The sequence below is a fragment of the Chlorocebus sabaeus genome, chromosome 9 (assembly GCF_047675955.1).
Source record: "Chlorocebus sabaeus isolate Y175 chromosome 9, mChlSab1.0.hap1, whole genome shotgun sequence".
Classification (NCBI taxonomy): domain Eukaryota; kingdom Metazoa; phylum Chordata; class Mammalia; order Primates; family Cercopithecidae; genus Chlorocebus; species Chlorocebus sabaeus.
The window spans coordinates 85804709-85828699 of NC_132912.1; the positions used below are offsets into that span (position 1 = coordinate 85804709).

The following is a 23991-nucleotide window of genomic DNA, read 5'->3' on the forward strand; positions in this document are numbered from 1 at the left end:
TACACAGTTTCCTTTTTTGCCAGAATGTCTTTTTTGAACTTCCCCAGAACTAAGTTTCATTGATACTGTCAGAATTGTTTGGGAATTACAAAGGAAATCAGTGATCTTAATAGATTGAGTTTTATATTTCCTTTATTTAACCTATAAATTTAAGTAAACCCAAAATGTAAAAAGATATTACTGACAGAGAATGTTGATACTGGATTAAGATTGTACAAATCAATGGCAATTTTAGAATCTAACAGCTTTCCTAACATGATAGAGAAATATACCCTATGGTTAAGTAATTTACAAATAATATTCAGACCTTAAAAATTTGCAAAGAGTATATCCCTCATTGTAATTTATCCTCTCTTACTATGGCCACACAGGTCAGATTTTATTGTCAAGATCAGGATGAAAAATACTGTTCCTCAGGTTGTCAGCATTAGGGTAGCTTCTTAATACAATGTGTTTTTTTTTTTTTTTTTTTTTTTTTCTTTTCCCAGTCACTTAAATTCTCTCTAGAGCTAAATCAGCCTAAAAATGAACTTGAGTTTAGTTAAAGATATAATGTGTCTTGGAAGGTATCCCTGATTCTATATTTCTACCTGTTTCCATTAACTGCAGAATTATCCTGTCATATCATTTTGAGTCTGGAGTAGAACTTGACCTTGTTCCAAAATATGTGACATGGTTATCTGTTGCTATGGAAATTGTGAAACTCCTTTAAATGAAGCTATAAAGCTGTTACAAATTCCTTCATTCCAGCAGAACATGGATTTGAAGGAAGAAAACTTTATACATTTTGGAACTAGCTGAATAATTGCCAAGAAATAAATCAGCTGTCCATTATTCTTTAGGATCCAGGTTTTGGTGGTGACTCTAAAAGGTGGCAATAGGAGCTAAAAGATGAGACTGCGTGGGTTATTGACTTACTTGATAGAGTGCAAGTGAATAAAATGACTACATCTACTCAACACCTCTTAGCTGTTTTCAATCTACTCTGCCATGCAAAGCAGCAGCTTGCTGGGCTCAGCAGTAATTCAGACTCTCTATGGGGGATTGGTTTGGGAATGCCTGACACATGTGCGCTCTGTTTTTACATAAATGCCAGTTTTCCCTCAACACCCTTGTCTAAGACTGCTTTTGGAGGAGAATGAAAAAGACAAAGGATGACAGAATAAATTATTTTTAAAATTTTGCTTCAATTTTTTTCCTTGAAGTGGCCTAAAATAGTGATTACTGAGTTAAAGAGAAACCAGTATAAATATAAAAATTGATATAATATCAGTCTTGGTTGCAGCAAACATAGGTGATTTATCTCATTTTATCTAAAGATAATATTTAGATAAATGCATCTAAGGTTGTGTCTGGTATAGAAAGTACTCGGCTAATATTTGTTGAAACTGGGAATGCCAAAGAACTATAAAATTTATATACATTTTAAAATTTTAATGTTGTAATTAGAAATGACTGAGGCCATTTTAAGGTCAGCAAAATATTATGCTGATAATTTTTTCCATAAGCTGTCCATGTAGAAAAGTGATGAAGATAATTTTAAATCTATAGTTGTTCTATAATTTAAAGCCTAATAATGAAAGCTTTACATGACCCAAATAATCCAATCATTACCTATTAAATAGCTTTGTGTTTGTTTACATGTGAATTTTTATACTAATATATAAGTATATGCATACTTTATCCATATTTATATATAAATATTATCAATATATTATATATTCCTAAATATATATAAATAAGTAAACCTTGTATGTAGTAATAGTTTTAGACTCAAGAAATCTAAGAAGCTAACTTGGTAATCTCTGGAATTTTCTATTAAAGACAGACAACATAAGTCTGGCTTGACATTTTTTTTTATTCACTAAAGAGAAAAAAAAAAGTTTCCAAGTTCCTAGCAAGTTATATAAAAAGTACAATTTATAGTAGCCACTATCCTACGATATGTGGTGTACCTCTGTTGCATGTAGCTTAAGGTTATACTGAGATTCTTTTAACATTTATTTTGGTTTATTTTTGGAAATATTTTTCTCAACTGCTCTAGTTTCAAATATGTCAATTAAGTAATCAAAGTGCTTGTGATTTGGTGCGACTCATATTATTTTTTTCTCTGATACAATTATGTATAATTTTACATATAAAATATTCTATAATATGTTTAAACCTGTTGAAAGTATGTTTGTTCAGAATCTTTAACAACTTTACCAAAGTACTATTTGTACACATTTAGATATAATTTGCTGTCTAACTGAATATGCTAAATACTTTAGGAATTAATTCAGCATAGCAGACAGTATTCAACGATGGTCCCATTATCTGGGCCACTAGCATTATGTCTTGTATAATCCTTTTCCTTTGAGTGCGGGAGGAAATCATAACTTGCTTATAACCAATAGACTAAGGCAAAGGTGATAGGGTATCAATCCTGTGATTACGTTGCAATACAGGTGTAAGGTTTTATCTTGCTAGTATGCATAGCTTTTCCTGGTGGGCCTTGAAAAAGCAAACAATCCTGTTGTAAACTGCTTATGAAGAGGTCATGTGGCAGAAGGAACTAAGGGGAGTCGCTAATGCCTTTAGCAAGTTTCAGCCAAGAGTCCTTAAGCCTGGCGTGGTGCCTCGGTCCGGGCGCCGCGGCTCACGCCTGTAATCCCAGAATTTTGAGAGTCCGAGGAGGGCGGATCACGAGGTCAGGAGATGGAGACCATCCTGGCCAACATGGTGAAACCCCATCTCTACTAGGAAAAAAAAAAAAAAAAAAATGGCCAGGTGTGGCAGCGGGCGCCTGTAATCCTAGCTACTCAGGCTGAGGCAGGAGAATTGCTCCAACCCGGGAGGAAAAGGTTGCAATGAAGGAGCCGAGATCGTGCCACTGCACACGAGCCTGGGTGACAGAGCGAGACTCCATCTCAGAAAAAAAAAGAAAAACAAAAAAAAAAAAAACACAAGCCACAGCCTTCAGTCATGTAGTCATAACCAAATGATTTTTTTTTTTTTCCCCAAACAACCTGAATTCTTCCCCAGCTGAGCCTCGAGAAGAGAAGTCAGACCAGCCAGTACCTTGATTAGAGCCTGTAAGACCCTGACTTGGACCTCTGACTCACACTGTGTGAGATAATAAATGTGTGTTGCTTCAAGCTACTAAAATTGGGATAATTTGTTATACAACAATACAATACTGATACATCCAGCATATAAGAACTGGAATTGTGAAGAGGTAGTGTATGTAGTTTTTTTGTTGTTGTTGTTGTTGTTGTTTTTTCTATTTTGTAAAGTCTAAATTTTTCTCCTTTGGAAAATACCAGAAATATCCCCAAGTATAAAATAGTTTTAAATAGTAAATATGTTAAATTTAAAAAATATTTTACAAATATTATCTGTACTTCTCTTTAATTTTATTTTCCAGGTTTCAAATAATTTTAGATTATATGAAATATTCAAATAATTTGACTTTATAATATAATCTCACTCAAGCATAAAAATAGTCCCTATTTGAAAGCCCAACAGAAATGCATATAAATAAGTTTCTTGCTCTAAATTTAATACTCTTTAAGAATTATATTTTAAAAGATGATGTGAACAGTTCAACATCTTTACATATTTTACTAAATCACGTTGTATGTTTATTATACAACTATAATTTTATGAAATTAGTTATTTCTTGGAGCATTGCCCTTAAGCTACTGTATTATATCCCAAATTGCTTTTCTCAAATAATAGCCTGCCTGTTGGAAACTCAGCAGAGACAAGTATTAAATAAAGATTATACTGTTCCTTATCCCTCAAATTGTCACTATAAAACAGGTAAGTACTAGGGTTAAAAAGAAAAAGTGAAAGTAGATATTGCTGGCAAGAAGCTAAATTAACTATGTCTACCTTGAATTCTAACAATAAAAGGGTGTCAGAATAAAAAATAAAGCTATGCAACATGAAATCATGACAAAGACTTATTGGTGTAAATACAGATGACTCTCCAGTTATCAAGTCCCTGGTTGAGGTCTTATTGTGATTATACCCAACAGCTTTGAATCTCAACTCTAAATGACTGCTGACAATAAGTGCTCTGGAATGACTTGATCCCAGGCAACTTGGTGAGACACTGCTTGTAATGAGCAAGGCTATTTTGATAATACTGCAGAAGCTTTCCTTCAGTAAAGCTTTAATCTGGGTTTTAAAAAATGCCTTCTCTACCTCTCTTGACTTTGCAGTTCCTATTGACTCAAGGACTCAGCCCTCATCTTGGAAGGATAGACAAAATCCTCTTATGTCTTTCTTTCTCAAAGACATATATTTGAGAGTAATATATGAGTTAGTATCGGTTTGCTGTATTTAACCTGATACTTTGAAATGTTCCCTACCAAAACACTGGAGTCAAATGCCTATAAGAAATATTACATTTAGTTAACATATAAATTTGCCAGAGTAAGACAATGGCATAAACAGTATTTTAATTCTCTTGCTGGTGAGAGAATTAGCTTTGCACTCTAGCAAACTCTGAATATATATATATATATATATATATATATATATATATGCTGTTAAAACAAGTCAAAATTCCAAAAAAATTAAACACAGAAAAAGAAAGTTTGTGTCTTTGACTAGATATTTGCTTTTTATTGTTCATTAAATACCAGTGCACAGATGAACTGGCATGAACACAAATGTTTATGGTAATCTTCACAGCTGTGTGTAGGATGCAGCTAATTTTTGGCATATAGTAGAGCATTATGTGATTCTATATCATTGCTTTGTGGAATGTAAGAAATACATTTTTTAATGAAAAATACAAAATTCTAATACAATTAGATGAAGATTTAGAATAACACATAGAATATATATTTGTGCACCAACATGAACACACAAATATCTGTTAAACATATTAAATATTTTTTTAGTTTTGGAAGGGGAGGCGAATGACAAGAAGATGGTGCTAAAAAGGAATTTAAGAAATAAAAATCCATGAAAACAGACATAAGGGAAAGATTTAGTATGGTCTCTGCAATAATCACCAATTTATATTCATCATTTCATTGCCAGTATTTAAGAATATGAACATATTTGAATGCAGTTATTAACAGGAAATGTATACTATTTGTCTTCAACTTTAAAAATTTGACAGCTTATTTATTGCCACTTTTTAATATATTTCATAATTAGTACTTAAAGAGCTAGATAACGATCCTTAACGTTATATAATGAAAGGTATATATCCATTTTTCTATTGTTGATAGATTTAATGATTCCTTTTTAAACCGTATTATGTGAGTTTTAAATTTTTTTAAATAGAATTCTAATCGTCAATGTTTAAATGTTTTAAATGTTAATGTTTTCAATGTTCAAAATCTTTCTAAAGCACCTAATACAACTCTTTCCACCTTAAAGTAAACTAAACCTAATTTCATGTATCTATGATTGACAGTTATGATTTAAAGAGCAACTCTTGTGTATCAGACTTTGTGGTAGGCAGTTTACATTTCCTCTGTCGTGTAACTGACCACTCTGTATAAGCAGTGTGTCTAGTCACATGCACCTCTGTGAATTTTAGAGAAAGCGTCTTTAGACAAATCAATAGTAGACAGCATGGTGTTGCCTTTGTGGAAAGAAAAAAAAGGTGCTTCTTCCTCAGACACACCCCTAAGCCAGAGCACAAAAGTTCACAAGCTAACCACAGGGCGCTTCAGCCCACTCCTCCCCAGGCACCTTAACCCAGGACCTTGATTAAAGGTGGTAAATGGAAGTTCAGAAAGTTAAGCATCTTAAACCAGGATGTTACAAATATATTAAAATTAGAAACTATCTGTCAAAAAATAGGTATTTTGTTAAAGAAAATATACACATATACACATATACATACAATGAAACATCAATGATAATTTAAACCTATATGTGTTTATAGAAGTGAATGTTCATGATATATTTTAAGAGAAAAAAGGCAGTTAAATGTCATATTTAGAGTAGGATTCAAGTGAACTTTACAATGCAAGAGAGAGGCGAGAATATTACACAGTATTTTTTTTTTCAAAGAAATTATCATCTCTAGTAGTAAATATTTCAGTGACTCCATTTTGCTTACTGTGTTTTCAAACTGATTAAAACTTAACCTTTATTCATCTTGCAGTAAATATTGCATTTTTCATATTTCATTAAATACGTTTTTCTGAAAACTAGATATTATAATTTAGTTTTGAAAAATGAAAATCAGCTGTTGTCATTGACAAGTGTTCAGTTAATAATAACTTAATTGCTCAGACACGATGAGGAAGGGATAATATTTCCTGTTTTCTAGCTGTATTTCTGATGTGTCATCAAAGTGATAATTGAACATTACCAGGAATGAGGCTGAATAGTCATTAGTAAAAATAACTACACTTAATAATTCTTATGGTTACTGAAACAATCTTGTAATACCAGCTGTTCTGTTTAACAAATATCAATATATGGATGGTTCCACACGTGAAACATTTAGTGAAATGACCAAAAAATATCTTCTCATGCAAAATATGCACATTGTTTAAACATGTATCAATAAAGTTATCTTTATTAACACATCAATTTTAAAATCTAAAAATATCAATTATAACAACTGTATGTGTTCACTTATTACAAGTCCTCACTGACTCCCGCTGATCTGTGGTTTTAAGGAAGCAAGTAATTTAGTTTGTTTCAGTGTTACATAAAATAAAAATAGGTTCAACTTGAGGCTCGAGGTATTCATCTATAATTATCTGATTTATTTCTTAAAGATTTTTCCCTCCCTCTGGCAAACTGAGCCTGCAAGATAAGTCCATTTTGTTTTAAATGAGATGTTATTTTCTGCAAATGTTTGTGTATAAATATTGCAACGTATCTGTAGGGATGGTGTGATTTTTCTTCTTCAATAGAGTTAATGTAGCATCCTAGTAAATAATCCACACGGTTCATTAAGGAAACGTGTTCTGGGGGATTTTTGTCTGTGATACTCTTCACCTGTTATTTTCAACCAGCCTCAGTCTATTTGCTCTATCACAATCACTACTAAACTATCTTCTTAAATTGCTCGTTTCTAGATCCTTCCTTCTCATATGCTCAGGTGAATACATGGGTGAAATTTAATATGGAATTGAAATAAATACTATGCAAGATAGATTCCTTAAGAAATGTTTCTCTGATTTATATGACATAATTGTACTTTACTAGTTTACCTGTCCATCTGTAAAACTTTGTTTTGGAGATTTCATATATTATAATGTTTAAGAAATATGCTATAATTTTTTAATAGTGTATTTCTTCATGATACCCTTATATAGTACCAGCCACACGTGTTTGCTAAAATCTAAAGATTATTTTTGGCTCCTATAGAATGTGTGAAGTTGTGAAATTTTTGTTTTGTTTTGTTTTTATGCCCCAAAGATGTGGAACGCTTGATATAAGAGGGTAGATTTAATGAGAGAGAGAGAGAAAGAGAGAGGGAGAGAGAAAGAAGCTTAAGAGATTATTTTGTCTTGTCAACGATATTGTTATTGAATGTAAGCTGCTAAACTTCTTAGCACCAAAGAAGTAACAAACAGTAAAAACAACTACACAAAACAGAACAGAGAATCAGACAGGCTGACGAACACAGTACAATAAAGCAGCCAGTACCGATGATCAGTGGACATCAATTTGTCTTTTGGGCTGTAGCACCTGCTACTAATTGGTGCAAAGAGCTCACCAGTCAGTGTGTGGTTTAGCGCACTCAGCTGTCTCCTGTATGTGCTGCGAGAAGCAAGATAGCTAATTGCTGTTGCTTCAGTGCCAGTGAAATCAACGTGCTGAGCTAATAGCGACAGATAGAGGGCAGACAGATTCCTGCGAGCAGCTTAGAGTTAGTTGCTTGTGATAACTAAGGCAGGTGGCATACATCTCAGAACGTAGAGAATGCTGGTATGCTTTCTGAGTTAACATGTTGAAGTGTTTCGCTTTTTTTAAAAAAAAAATGTCTAGTAACATTTTCTTGATGATATGAGAGTGGATATCAATGCCTCACAGAAACAAGAGGTGGAACATGTGAATGAATCGTCTTGGAATTAGATTATGAGCATTGGTTCTTTTTAAAGGGATGTGCAAGAGGCAGCCTTGGCAAGAAAACTTGCTGCATAATCTTACGTGGACTAAAGATGAAACTTTAAACCGCAAGTAAGTTCTTCCCCGGCCCTTCTCTTATTTTTTTCAAATTTAAGGCAGCAGTGAACCACAGAGAAAGTTAAGATATTCTTTCAGTACAATGAGCTCTGTCATGATGCTACTTTCTGTCATGCTTGTTGAAAGAATAGAGTAGTAATGATGTGTAAGTAATTATTTGCTGGAAGAGTGAACACAACTGCCTGTCTTTTTATTCTTCCTGATTACTGTCTGGTCTTGTAATTTTGTTTAGATGACAATGTAATCTTTACAAAGACAGAAGCTTTTGAATTATAACTCTGGTTTGTTATTTGAAAGAATTTTTAGTCCTTTAGAAAGTCCTTTCTTTAGAAAGAACTTTTTCTACTTCCTTCAACCTGACAAAATATAGAAAAATGGCGTCAGAATTGACATTTTGTGTGTATGCAAATATTGATGATTTGTTTTATGAGTGGTTGTTGCTGGAGGTTATAGTTGGTAGTTGAGTTAAAGTAGCTAATTCTGCATCACAATGAACAGTATTTTTTATATTTTTTGTGAGTATACGGATATTTTTACTACAGGTGTTTTAGTTTACTAGAATATCTACCTCTTTTGTAAGTATCTGGGAGCATTAACCATTGAGAATTTGAATCTAGGTCGACTTTATCCTTCTAATACAGAATTAATGCTAGATAGTATTAACACCTTTCTCACTTTGTGATGTGGCCTTTACTTTAAAAAATATACTTTGGTAGCTGTAGAGAAGGTGGGCCCTGAATAACAAGTTTCACGTTCAGTCTGTTGGTACTCCGTGTCTCTAGTACACACAGACGGCCATCGATTTGATGGACTTGTAGCACGTATGCAGAAAGCCATTGTTAACTAGAGTATAATACCATGGCTTCCTGTAAGGTTAACTCCAAGTCATACTCATTTGCTTTCACAAAAGAGCCAATTGTCAAATCTAGTAACCAGATACTTAAGTTATTATGTTGCTTAACATTAGAGAAACAAATAATCTGTAAAAGAGGCATATTTTGAGCATAAAATGCTTGCTGTGGTTTGCACAGCAAGTGTGAAGCTTTTTTATATCTGCTCATGTGAACTTTTTTTTTCACGTAAAATTGGCTTTACTATTAGTTTCTTTAGTTTGCTTAAGTTGTGGCTAAGTGTGAGTGAGTGAATGTATCTGCACATGTGTGTCTTCAAGTTTCAGCAACTTGATCCCCTTGACTGTGGACTCATTCTCCTATGAAATAAAAGTGCTATTTAATGGGTGCCCAATTCCACTGAGTGGTGACCTCCTAACCCCTCAGCTGTTGCAATTATGTGCTGAGCAGAAAACGTGAATCCCTACAACTTTGTCCCCCAAATTACCCTTAAATATAATCATTAAGGGACCTGAACAGGTCAGAGTTTGTGCTACCCGAGTGTCAGCAACTTCTCTGGAAAATTATGGCATGAAGTTTTGAATATTATTCACAAAAAAATATTTGAACACTTCATTCTCTAGGAAATTTTTAAAAATATAGTATATCCACTGATAATATTTGATAAGTATCTGAACTATAAATTAGTTTTTAAAAAACACTAATAACTATACTTTTTAAAAAAACCTCAGTGAAAGACAAATGTCCATTACAACTTTGCTCTTAATTTGTTCACGTTTAAATTTTGCATAGTATGTGTTGTATCTTTTTATCATACAACTTTAACAGCAGATAAGCAGACATATATTGTTTTTTATGCCACTTGCAAAAATTCTGCAGTATTTGTTTCAGAGCTTATGTTTGAAATTAAAGGCAAAAGGTAATTATTTTTTATCAAAGGAAATCACTATTATTATTTGATCACAAAATGTTTGTCAAGCAAATACATGTTGAGGAATTAATGATTCCTTTGTGTTATCACTTTATCACAAGGACTTTTACTCCCTAGACAAATTATGAGCCTTCTCAATAATAGTAAAATGTAAAACCAAAAATTATAAAGTAATTCCCTAAATGTGACCACTTTATTGGGTAGGTGAGTGTACTCCCCCTTTCTGTAAATGTGCAGATACAATTTCAGACTATAGGAATTTTTTTTCTACTTAAATGGTGTAAAACAATAGGTTTTCATAAACCAGCTGTTATATCAACTTTTTCCTAACACAGAAGCCTCCCTTATACGTTTACATTTTATTGTATCCCTAACGATGGGAGAAATACATGGTTTTAAGTTTCACTGAGGATCTCAACCCTTGGAAAAGTTAGCAGAAATAATAATCTAAACAAAGATACCACACCACTTCATAAATTGATCATGTTTATTATCTAAAAGTTTAATTTTACTTTGGACTCTATTGGTTTTGGTCATAGTCATTTTGTTTGTATTTTTCCATTTTTTTAAAAGAGTTCTTAGTATCGGGATCATTGTGAACTAGAACAATTTTGTCATTCTATGTATCTGTGGTTTTCACATGCAAAGTAAGACTACACAGTTATAATATTGAAAAGAATGTTTTACTTGTCAGGGATGGCATCCAAAAACTATTTTTGTTATTCTCAACTAAACCTTTGTTTGAGGTTTGATACATTTTTTTGTGTAATGAGATTTTGTTGCTTTTGTTGTTAACACTATAGTATGACAGAATGTGGATTCAAAACTAACAGTGACCTGGGGGGTGTCATTTATTAGTTTCAGACTCAAATATCACCAAGTTGCATCCAAGAGTATTGGAAGGAAGTGTGGCAACTCATTAGTGCTCATAGTCAATTTCGAGTGAGGGGGAAAAAAAAAAGCTAATGTGAATAATTTATGACTAGATTATTTTCTCTTGATAGAGTCGCTATATAAATTCCAGAGGTGTAAATCACTCAGAAACTGTAACATTTATTTAAATTGAATACTGGAAGCACTTAGGTTGAAATGGTGACAAGAACCGAGAATATACCCAGAGATTCCAAATACACATGTTAATTTGTTACATGTATGGATGGCAGGGGCAGAGTGGGAGGTAATTTTGAATGTGAGAGTGATTAGCTTGACCTTAAAGTACAATTTCCAACTGTGATGTATAAAGTGAAGTGAGAGACTTGGAAGAATATGCAGACAAATGTGACTTAGTCTCAGCCTAAAAGTCAGTCACATTGAGTAAGATGGACACATACACCCTGCCCCACCCCCCCCACACACATCACATGTGTGTGCTATTTATTAATATAAGGAGCGTAGAAACATCATATTCTGGCCCAAGGACAACAATTATTTTCCTTGAGGTCCTCAGCATACCCCCTAAACATTTGTTCCTCAGTGTCCACATTTAAAATACACAACGCGTAAATGAAGCCAGGAAAATGAATAGGAAAACTGTAAATTGCTAGATAATTTAAAATACAAATAATTGTTTTAATCTTGTACCAATTATTTCCTAAGATGATCGTGTGTGTGTGTGTGTGTGTGTGTGTGTGTGTGTGTGTGTGTATCTCAACAATAACAGCAACAAAATAATTTCCACCTAAAGAGTAAAAGTTTCTGAGCACTGTAATGGACAAATTCTTTTACATCATAAGTTGTTTAAATGTTGCACTCACCCTTAAATATCAGATCATGGCTATTGAAGCTATAAATGTAAGAGGCAAAAGCAGTCATCGTTTCAAGAAACTAAAGAAAATGAAGCATTTCTTTCCTTCAAGTTGGTAAATGGAAAAGTTCAAAGCTTGTTTATTGTTCTCCTTGATGGATGAGAAATTGATAGGAGGTGTAACTTTCTGTATGGCTTTTAGAGTGTAAGCATTCTCAGGCCATGGCAGATGTGTAGTTCTCATTACTTTGAAAAGTCATTCATTCTCACGCCTAGTGAAAGGGCGAGTTTCCGATAGAATTAAGCACTGTTTCCTGACCGGGGGAGGACAGCGGTGTGTGCGATGAAGTGCATCATTCAAAAGGAAGCCCAGCTAATGAATGCTCTCCCTGTTGTTTTCATGGAGGTGTCAGAATGAGCCTTTTCTGATTCTGCATCACTGAATCCTTATGGAAATGCAAATTGTTTATCCAAGGACAGTGACTTTTCTTTTTGCTTTATCATTTAAGGGACTTATTTCTTCAACTTTGCAGCACGCCACTGGAATCCAGAGAAGGATCATTAAAACTGGAAGAGAGGATTTTACTACTTTAGAACCTTACATCTCTGTCTGAGAGACAGACAGACACAGATAAGTCACAGAGAGATATTCACAGAGATACAAACTCAAAGAGAGATACAGGGATAGTCACACAAAGAAAACGAGAGAGACTCACAAGGGAAAATATGATGAAAGTTAGAGACAGTCAAAGATAAGAAAAAGAGAAAGGGAACAGAAAGAGAAACTGAGATATACAGTTAGAAAAGAACAGAAAGAGAAGTGGAGATAGGGTCAGAGAAAGAGAAAGGTAGAAGCAGAGTGACAGACAGGGAAAAAGCAGGGTCAAGAAAGACAGAAATAGATTGCCAGAAAGACAAATAATAAAATGAAACAAACAAACAAACAAAAAAGTTAAGAGATAGGGAAAGTGATATAAAGATAGAAAGTCTGAGAGAGCGAGATAGAAAAGGAGAATGAGACAGGCATACATACAGATAATAGGAAGGTTGACATATAGATACCTAGATGATAGATAGATAGATAGACAGACAGACAGACAGACAGATAGACAGACAGACAGATAACATTGAAAGACAGAGAGAGTGAGTGAGTCTGTGATCTAAGCATGGAGAATGAAATCGAATGTGTGTATGTAAGAGAGAGGATGTGAGGTGGGTCTTCTAGTTTCAATAACTGTTGCTATAGAGAATTGACAGTAAAATAAGAATACAGAACCAGATGGAATTGAGCTTTAATTATATTCCACTCCCTCACCAGCAAGGATCAAGTTGTTTAACTTCTCTGAGCCTTGGTTTCTGTCTGTAAAGGTTGATAAAAGGTTATAATTCACATATATAAAGTACACAAGCACAGAACCTGAAACCAAGGTATATTTCAGTAAATGGAGATTGATACTTATCATTATCGTTGACATCAACATAATTATTTAGGTATAATTCTTGAAAGCAAAAACATTGGTGTCAGAGTTCAAGGCATCAGAGGTCAAGTTAAATCCTTGTTTCAACCCTTATTCTGCATAGAATAGAGTCAGCAATTTAATATTGATAAGCTATAGTTGCATCACCTGGAAAACTCAGATATTTTCTATCTCATTGTCTTGCTCTCTTAATTAAATGAAAAAGCGTATTTCATTTGAGGCTTTGTACATTGTATTTTAGTAATTCCACTAACTAGCTCAGTGTCCAGAATTTAGTAAGTACTCTATAAATATTTAATGAAAGAATACATATTTGCTCTGAATATTAGTTTCCATAGAGTATGGGAAAGCTGAAATGATGTTTTGGTTTTTTAATATGAAACATTGCAATGAAACAATCAATTTCCTCCTGTCTGCTTTGCAGAGAATGGTGGTATTGATTTGCAGAATTGCTAGAAAAGATGTCTCCCTACTGTCCATCCTACTTTCTTAAAGCCAACTGAAGTAATAGTTTTGAGAATGGACATTTATCTTTTCCTGGTGGTGACTTGTTCATTTTTATTTAATTGTTTAATATAAGGACTGGTCGTGGAAGAGAGAGGTGGTAGGAATTTTTAAAAAGTAAGTGAATGTTTATAGTAAGATGAGTGAAGATCAAATAGGGACAAGGAAAAGTGAACAATTAAGTTAGGAAAAAAGCATGAAACTGAGAAGTGTGGAGAATTTTAAATGAGACACATATACTTCTTTTTCTGAATTTCAAGAAAAGATGGGAGAAAATATCATTATAAAGAATGTGTATGATTTGTAAGTGAAAATGTACAATATGAAAGCACTAAGGCTATCCCTAGCTATAAGGCAGATTATGAGAAAATAAAGCAATTTGCCAGAAAGTACTCAAATTTTGATTTTCAATTTTATGTTATGTTAAAAATTTGAACTTAAACAATTTTTGAATTTTACGATTCAGAACTCTTTTTACTAAACATGTTATTACTAATGTTTGACTATATTTTTAAAAAGCAATCTAAGAATGCATGCAAGAGTTTGGTTTGAATGTTTACTTTCCTACTTTCTTTGATGTGTTGTTGAATGTATCTTATAAATTATGGAAGAAAAAATATTTAGTGTATACTGTGTGCCAAGAGCTATGAATGGTGATTTTAAATATGCCATCCATTTAACCTCTACCAAGTAGGTACAGATTTCACCTCTGTGGTTAATTTTACTTCCGAATATGTGTGCATGAATCCCTTCATTTAAGAGGTGTTGAAAGTTTGTTAACCTTACATTCCATCTGATATGGTAAGCATGAAATAAAATACTCCATTTTGGAACATTAGCTATAGTTACATTGGTGTGCTAATATTTTTCAAAAAATGACAGCAAACATTTCATGCATCTTTACAAAGTTTATTGAAAAATTTCCATTCAGGATATACTGAGTTTTGCATAGCATACATTATATGAATTCTTATTTTGTATTTGTAAATCAGGGTTAAGGATAGAATAATAGTCAACTGAGCTTCAGATAATAAGGTTTCATTGTGAGAAATAAGGTTTTCTCAAATAATTTTCTAGGAGATGGTAACTAGAATGGAAGATATTGTGTAATTGAGAAAATGCCAAAACAAAGAGCATTGCTGTGTGTTTATGAAATAAAATACGTGTTTAGTAAATAGTTGCCATTTTGATGTAGATTTATATTTCCTTTAAGATATAGATATATAGCTATGTATGTATATATATGTATATGTGTATATATCTTATATATATAGCTATATATATCTTATATCTTAAATATAGATAGATAGATATAGCTATATATAGATATATAGCTATATAGCTATAGATAGATATATATAGCTAGATATAGATATATAGCTATATAGATATAGATAGATATATATAGCTATATAGATATAGATAGATATATATAGCTATATAGATATAGATAGATATATATAGCTATATAGATATAGATATATAGAGCTATATAGATATAGATAGATATATAGAGCTATATAGATAGATATATAGAGCTATATATCTATATCTTAAAGGAAATATATATACATATATATCTCAAAACAGTTTCTTAGAATTCATGATTATTTTAATCAAAGAAATAGCTGTGCATTGTTTTTAAAAAGAACATTAAATTGTGAGTATAATGAAAAAAAAAGAACACATTCCTGCCCCTTTAGTCAAGTTTTCATATACAAGTTTGTTAAACCCTTTTTTGTGATGTTTCTTATTTTATGTATTCATATATTTTTAAATAACATGCTTATGATGTTATCTTTTGATTTACTAATTCAAGATATTGTTTCTTCCTATTATACTACTTAACATTTGGTTATTTTATACCATCAGCATGTTTTTTTATCCCACCCCAAGTTCTAAGCACAGATATATATATATGTGTGTATATATATATACACACACACATATACACACATATATAGATATATATACACACACACATATATACACACATATGTGTATACACACATATATACACATATATATATACACACACATATGTGTGTATATATGTGTATATAGATATATATAAATAAATTATGGCTACTTTACTACAATATGCAAAAATAGATTGTGACTTTTTTCCCCGTTTTTTTCTATTATTAATTAATGCCTTTTTCAGCTTACTTTGCTGAACCTGTATCTTTAATTTTTTTTTTTTGAGACATTCCATAGATCATGACAGTCATTAAATTTTTCTATGTCGTCAAAAATGCTGGCCACTAAATTCCATGAGTTTTCAGAGTGGCAATCCTCCTTTCAATGGTTTTAAGACCCAGACTTATACTGCCTCATTGCCTCTGGGTGGGTGTATACAATCAACTTCCCTCTTGTATCCCAGGGTCAACAGAGATATACAATGTTGCTAACATTGTATAGTGATCCTTGACAAAGTCCTCTCTGTAGTAAGTATATGTAAGCGTAAATCATGATGTGTATAAATGTGTTCCTTGACTTAGGCTTTTCTTAGAAATGTTCAGTGCTGCTTTTTAATTGGTTGTTAAAATAGTCTTGTTGCATTTTATGCTCGCTGATGACTACAGTTTTAGAGTTTTGCAACGATTTTAGAGAGTCAACTTGCAATGCTTTTTTCTGCAGAATGGGAGTGGAGGCTCAGCTACTCAATATCCCTGACACCAAGGGTGGGGATAAAGCACAGTGCTAACTAGCCTAGACTTGCAATATAGTTTTCAGTCTCATTGATGCCCAGGTGGGGATGAAGGTTCACTTCCACTGAGCCCACTGACATTGAGTGGTGGTGGTGACGTGGAGTAGTGGAGCAAGACCTACAATTGACAAGGTCATCCTCATATTGCCTCCTTAATTAAGTCAGCTTGGTAGTGGGTAGGAATAGAGGCTCACCTAGTTCACTTGGTGGTTCAGGTGGAGGACTGTGCTAACAGCATGATATGGGTAGAAGTTGGGAGTGGGGGACTCAGTACATCCTCCTTCTTTCTGGTAGTGAATGAGATATAATATCTCATCCTGCTAGTGCACACCTGGCTATTTTACTGTATTTGCCAGGGTTCTCTAGAGATACAGAATGAATAGAAAATTAGATAGATGATAAATAGGTTACTTATTTGTCTGTCTATCTGTAGATAGACAGACAAGAAGTCCCTAGGTCTGCAGTCAGCAAGCTGGAGATACAGGAAAACTGATGGTATTGATCCAGTCTGAGTTTAAGTCTGATGGTAAGAGACTCACGTCCCAGTTTGAGGACAGGTAGGGAGAGCAACTTTTGTTCTGTTCAGGCTTTCAGTGGTTTAGATAAAGTCCATCCACACTTGGGTTGTCAATGGGCTTTACTGGGTTTAACAATTCAAATGTTAATGTCATTCACAAACACCTTTACAGACACACCCAGAATAATGTTTAACCAAGTATTTGGGTATCTTATCGCCCAGTCAAGTTAGCACATAAAACCATTCATCCCAACTCCCTGAGTAGGTGAATTTAGTGGCAGTTACCTGCTTTCTCAGAAACAAGGTTGTCATTTGTGAAAAATCAGCTCCCTACATTGCTGAAGCCACTAGTGGGGTGGAGATGGGGTAATTTTTCCCCTTGGTATTTGGCTGGAGTAGGCAAGTATTGCCCAAAACTTTGTCAGTTTTTAGGCCACCCTTTTCCTGGTCCTTTGGTTAGAGTAAATAGATTTTTCTCGGAGCTTTTTGGGCCTGCATCTGTTTGCCATTCCATGTTGGAGCCCTGTCCCAGATTATGGGCCAGAATAAGGAAACCTAGAGGGCTCAATGCCATGTTGTTGTTGGCCCTTAGGTCTCTAGCCAGTCCACCTTCTTCTTTCTACTTCTCAGGGTCATTCTATGCTCATTAATTATGTTGGGTACAAGGTTTTTGTGTTGTAACAAGGGGGGCTTCTTAATGAAATCAGAAGTCTTCCTAATGCACATTGTAAAGATGCTACTCTACCTGCTCTATGGAAATAGTCAATAGGTTGATGAGAGCAGAAATGAGAAATTAAGGGGCCAAAGCAATAATTTAGGCACAAAGAAATGGTGGCTCAGCCTAAGGTATTAGCAGTGAGGTGGTCAGAAGTGGTTTTGATTCTGAATACATTTTAAAGATAGAATCAACATAATGTATTCAGATGGCTTAAATGTGAGATATGAAGTAAAGAGAGAGATTGGATGACTTCAAGATTTTTAGAATTGTTACTGAGATGGGAAGACTAATATAAGCTTAGAAAGGCAAATTAAGATTTCATTTTTAAACATGTTATGTTTGAGATGAGTATAATGCATACAAATTAGATAACCCTGCAAGTTTAGAGCTCAGAGGAGAAGTTGGGCTGGATATAAATTTTAAGAAAAGAAAAGATCTCTAGACCTTAAATTTTAAGAAAAGAAGAGGTCAAAATTTCTAAGGGACCGTGATTCTATAAAGGATTAGATTCACAAGTTTGAATTCAACTTCAAACTCAGTGATCCATTAAGTGAATTATTAATGCAATTCCACTCTCTGTACGTAATCGTGCTTCCACCTTTACTATTTTTTTCTGAGATGTTCCATGCCAATTGTCACCAATGACTTGTTAAATTCAGTGGAAGATTTGACCTATCTGGATTAGTTGATATTGCTGAGTATTATCTCATATTTCCTTTATTTTAAGAAAAGAAGAGCTCTGGGCCCTTGAAAGCTTATAAGGATCAATTGTATCAAATACCATTAATGATTCCAGAAAGACAGGAACTGATAGTTACCGGTTTCAAAAATGGAGGTCATTAGTAAACACGAGAAGCAGTTCAGATGCTGTGTTAGGATTGAAATAGAATTGGTCTAGGAGTATTTTGAGTATTTTGGTTGTTGTCATTGTTATTATTTTTGTTTGTGGGTCTTAATATTTTTCTCTCAAGATCTCATTCTTATTCTAAGTCATTTGCTTTTTAAAAATTATATTTTCTTATCTTTGTGAGGATATTTACTATAATCATATTTATTTTAAAGCGGTTTTATTTGGCTACCTCGCTATTATTTCCTCTCCCCATTCCCACCTTTTATTTTTTATTCTGGTTTATTTTCCATTTTGGGGGTTTCAGGTTTTATTCAAAGAGACTGATGAATCCTGCTTCTCCATTCACATTAAATTATTAGTTGAGTATACAGGTCATGGAAACACATGTATCTTCACGTGTAATTGTTTAATGTTTATTATTTTTCACGTAACTCTCTGTGGGTGGATTTTACGTCAACAGGATCTTGGGGCCGGGGGAATGATCTGCAACATGTGGCTTCCAAGCTTGCCCTGAGGGTTTGTTACCCCAGACAACTGTTTTTGGGGAAAAAAATAAGCATCCTGCAAAGAAGGTTTCATGAATAAAGATAGTATGGGATGTGGCATATGAGACTTCTCACTTGCCTTTGTCCAGAACTTAGTCACATGGCCAAGCTTAACTATTGGGAAGTTGAGACAAGTACTTTCGCTATGTTTCTAAAAGATGAGGGAAATACATATACATATTTTAACATATATATAGGTGTATATATATGTAAATATATACACATTTTAAAAAATATATGTGTGTGTGGATTTTTATTAGATAGCTGTCAGTGTCACTAGTAGCTGGGCACTGAAATGCTCTTTGGAAATCTGTGTGTGAGCAGAGCTTGTCAGCAGGTGGGCATTCCTGTTTTCAAGCAAAGAGTCGACCTTACTTTCTTTGACTTAAAGTCTGGTGGCTCTCTGACAATTTCTTCAGAAAAAAAACCTCTTAGTTATGGAGAAGTAGAAAGCTTAGGGGAAAATTGCTCAGAACTTGGGGAAGGATCCCTTTAATTTACCTATACCTTTATTTAATATTTTAACTGACACCACTACTCTTTCTTGATTTTCATTCTACCCTTATTTATTAAGTTTGTCGTATTTTCTCTAGAGTCAATTTGATAGTATATATTATCCATACTCACCCAATTTTGTCATTTGCAATGTGATTTTTTTTTTGTATTCTGCTTTAAATAATTATGACCTTCCATCTAGTTTCAAACGTTAAGAAACTTGCTGAATCACATCTTTGCTTGTATCACTTTTCTTTCCTGTGGCTTAATACTTTTTACAAATTTTAAACTGAGCTATGTGGAAGAAAATAAGTACTTTGGTCGATCTGAAATCTTAATCTCACACATTTGCACTTCAAACTTAAGAAAAGGTGATTTGTGGGATGATTGACTTATAAATAGTTGCATTTAAACATGAATTTAAACATCAATATGCTTACTGAATATGTTAATGTCAAGGTATCATAAATATACCAATTTTCACTGTAAAATAGTGATTATGATTGTTGCTAAGGAAACGTTTGGTTTTTAACCAAAGTATATATTAATTGCTTGTCAGTAATTTATATTTGTAGCTACTAAGTCACTCAAGCCTCTGTCTTTTGCTTAAAGCACACACACACTCATCTCTACTGCAGTGCAATTTAATATTGAACATAGATGTTAAGGACATAGCAGGAGGAAAGAATAAGCTGTTAGACAACTCATCAGGAAATTCTCTCTCCTGCAGCTTCTCAGCAAGTCATAGGGTGAAAATTTAACAAGGGACAAAATAGAAACAAGATTTTTGGATAACTTATAACATTCACACAGAGTATGTCTTTAAGGATTTTTGTTTTTGTATTTGCTTTGGTGTTGGTCACACCAAAGACATTCTTATAAATGTTACAATATATCTTGGTTGTCAAATGAATTTTAAATATGAATGTTTTGGAAGTCATTCACTATGTTAGATGTACATATGCTTTCTCATAGAAAAATATCAGCCACAATTCCTGAGACATTCAATGTGACCCCTTATCCTGTATAGTTAGTATTCTTCTCATGGGGAATATAAATATCTTCTTTGAAAGTTTCATATAGGAAATGACCAAGTTTCTAGGAGACCTTGATTCTATAAAGAATTAGATTCAAAAGTTTGAAATCAACTTCAAACTCAATGACCCATTGAGTGAATTATTAATGCAGTTCCACTCTCTACTGCAATCTTGCTTCCACCTTTACTGTTTTTCTGAGATGCCTCATACCAGTAGTCACCAATGACTTCCTAAATTCAATGGAAGATTTGACCCGTCTGCTTTACTTGATATTGCTGACTCTTCCCTCATCTTAGAATCTCTCCTCTCTCTTCTTTTACATAGCCTAACTTACACCTTTTGTTTATTTTTTGTTTATAATTATTTCTATTTTAAATCTTGTTACTGAAGACAGATTTTAGGTTTACTTTCAAGCTGTTCTTATTTTATGTATATCTCATATATTAATGTTCTCAGATGTACTTTCTTTTTTTTTTTTCCACTCCAGCCTTCAGTGTTACTTCTGATTTATTTTATCTACTGTTAAATTCTTAACTAATTTCTGTATACAGATGGTAGTTAAAATTAGAATATAAAGTATAATAAAAAAAGAAACAAAAAAATTATATCTCTGACATCTCCAAATTTTATTCCATGTCTCAGACCTGCATAACCAACTGTCTTGTGGAACTTTCATTTGGATAGCCCATGATTATTTCCAATTCATAAGGTGTGAAACTAAGTTCATGATCTCTTCTCCATCCCTGCTTCCTAACCTCTAATTTTTCTTCCTTATAATCTTATTTCATCGACTAATAATTAATATCATTTTACAAGCTTGAAACCTGTATATCAGCCTTGTTTTCTCCCTGTTGGTTTCTGCTCATATTTCAAATGCTATATTTTTTCCCTGTTAATTATATCCCCTTAATAGCTTTAGAGTCAAACCTTCTTCCCATATTTTCCTTAAAGTTCTCATTGTTTTTCATGTGATTCTCACCCTTCCTGTTTTTTGTTTCTCCCCTTCCTGTGCCTCTCTTCTTCTTTCTTCCTCTGTTTTATCTACAGTGCTGGCAGTCTTACGATGTCATTGCCTTGCTAAAATATTCCAACTTTTCTCATGCTCTTTATTCATGCTCTCTCAGATACTCTCTTTCTGCCTAAATACATTTATTCAAAAGAGAAGATAAGTAAATTTATTGTTCTAACTAATTGAAAACCTGGTGATATGTTAACTGTCTTGCTACAAGCATAGCTGAACTGAAGGCTTAAACATGAATTTGGGATATATCTCTCCATTGGCTTTGTTAGTTGAATCTGTCCTCAAATCCGTGTGTTGGCTATCAGCAGCTTTGAGCCCTGAGGTTCATGCCCTGATGATTAAACTGAAAATCTCTGATTACCTGAATGGTTATCTGCCCTATGAAGGGAGGGTGAAAAGTCTCTACTGGCTCATCCTGTCATGTTCTGCACTCTTGATTCCTGGAGAAGAGTCACTTTTAGATAATATAGAGGTAATGTGACTTGCCTTGCAGAAGAGGATACTTAACAGTAACTGAAGTGAGAAACATTGTCATAGCCTCTTATATTGAATCAAATTGTTTAGAATTTTGACACTATTGTTGACTATCACATAATGATATGTAAAATCTTAGACATATTTTCTAAAAAGTGAAATGCAAAAGTTGAAAAATACATGCTTTTAGATAAAGGAGTGTATCATGTATTTTATATATTTATTTGTGTAACAGTCACAAAGCATATATTATGATGATTTTTGTAAAAATTGGTTTTTTTTCTTTATATCTTTATGTAGAATATTTTGGAAAGCTTTTAAATGTTGGCCTATATTTATACCCTACTTTTAGCACATATTTGTCAACTATTCTTTAGGACTTTTTCCACATTTTTATAGATAATTAGTGAACCAATTAACTGCATGATGCGATTCACATGTAAAGCAAGATCACGTTTTTTAGAATCAAAATTGGCATTCTATCTAAAGATGATATCTTCAAAGTTAGATGATTTAAGGCCATGAATTTTGTTAGACAAGTAAAACTAGAACAAACGAATCTAGAGATATTATATAGAAATATAAATATCTTTACATAGTTAACTTTTGAGGAAATTAGCAAAGAAAATTGCAATGGGTACAAGTTATAAAAGAAAAATTGTAATGATAATATGAAGACCTGCCATACCCTATTTGATTTTACTCTCATTATTATAAAACATTATAAATTGTTATCTTAGTAACAGAAACAGATTGATAAGAAGAATACCTAAAGTCATATATTAAAGACTAAATGATAAACAACTACGGTTTGTCATTTCATTGTATTGACATAAATTCAAAGATGTATGAAATCCTATTCCACAAAGCATACCTTTCATTTAAAATTCTGCTTTAATAAAAACATATCTTTCTTATGACTATATTCCCAACAGTACTGACCTGCATGGTGCCAAAAAATATTTATTAAATGAATAAATCAGATTCGTTTCTCAAAACAGCTGTTTCTTGTGAATAATCTGTGCTTCATGTCTTTGATTTCTCTAAACAGAGCATTATCATGGATACTTGAAAAATAACTTGCCTGAATTGTCCAAAAAAAATATTTTGGGGACGATTGTGTCTATGTTTTTATCTGTTATTTTGGAAAAGTCTTGTATATGAAAGATCTTCTTCTAGAAGCTCCAACTTTAACTGGTGGAATAGAGTGAAGTAATAGAATGATGTGCCTGTTCTTGCTGATTATAATGTCATATATGATTCATTCAAAAGCTACATTCGAGACTTTATGGACTTCTCAGATGATATTATTCTCTTAAAATATTTCCTAGCATTGATATGTATATGAGAGCATGACTGCTATGCTGTCAACAAGCTGCCAGTTTTATGTCATATATTCTAAAAGCACAGAATTATAACTGATGGTGATTATGGGACTTTCACTTTCCGTAATTGCACCAATTAGTACAATTTCTTATATTACTACACCTGGAGAAGTATAAGTGCATATTATATCATAAATGTGGACACTCAATACATGTATTGAATGAAAATAATGTAGAATCCAAAATAAACACTTCAGTCTATAGCTCTAGGAACTCAATAAATTATTTATGAAAAAGGAAACTTTAACAACGTGTTAGGGAGAAGGGGGAGCTGATGGCGATCCCTGGGACTTCCCTGAGGTGCTGCATCTCTAGATGGAGATTAAGATATAAATGAGGATTTAGAGTCAAGCATAGGATGCCTTTTAAAAAATGTGTGTCTCTGAAGAGACAGATGAAGGTAAATCTTAACTCTGATGGCAGAATTTAAGATTTATCCAGGGAAATACATGGTTTTTCCCCCTTGTCTCAGCCTAAGTTTACAAAGAATTAGAATAGAAGGTCTTGAAATCTGAACAGCCATTTGTATTCATGTTGTTACCCAAGGTTATTGTACAAGGGAATTTTGAGA

General features: G+C 33.2%; 1 protein-coding gene across 5 annotated transcripts in view; it reads left to right on the forward strand.

The window, feature by feature from the left end:
• The window catches only part of PCDH15 (protocadherin related 15), a 1804329-nt gene that overhangs the window by 805111 nt on the left and 975227 nt on the right, over positions 1 to 23991 (forward strand). For 2 of the 5 annotated variants that reach the window (XM_038008762.2, XM_073019146.1), the window contains exon 1: positions 7844 to 8154. The exons of the other annotated variants lie outside the window; for them this stretch is intronic. The gene's annotated coding sequence lies outside the window, so the exon portion shown is untranslated. Of the gene's footprint in view, positions 1 to 7843; positions 8155 to 23991 lie in introns of those variants that run through there. 5 annotated transcript variants of the gene reach the window in all.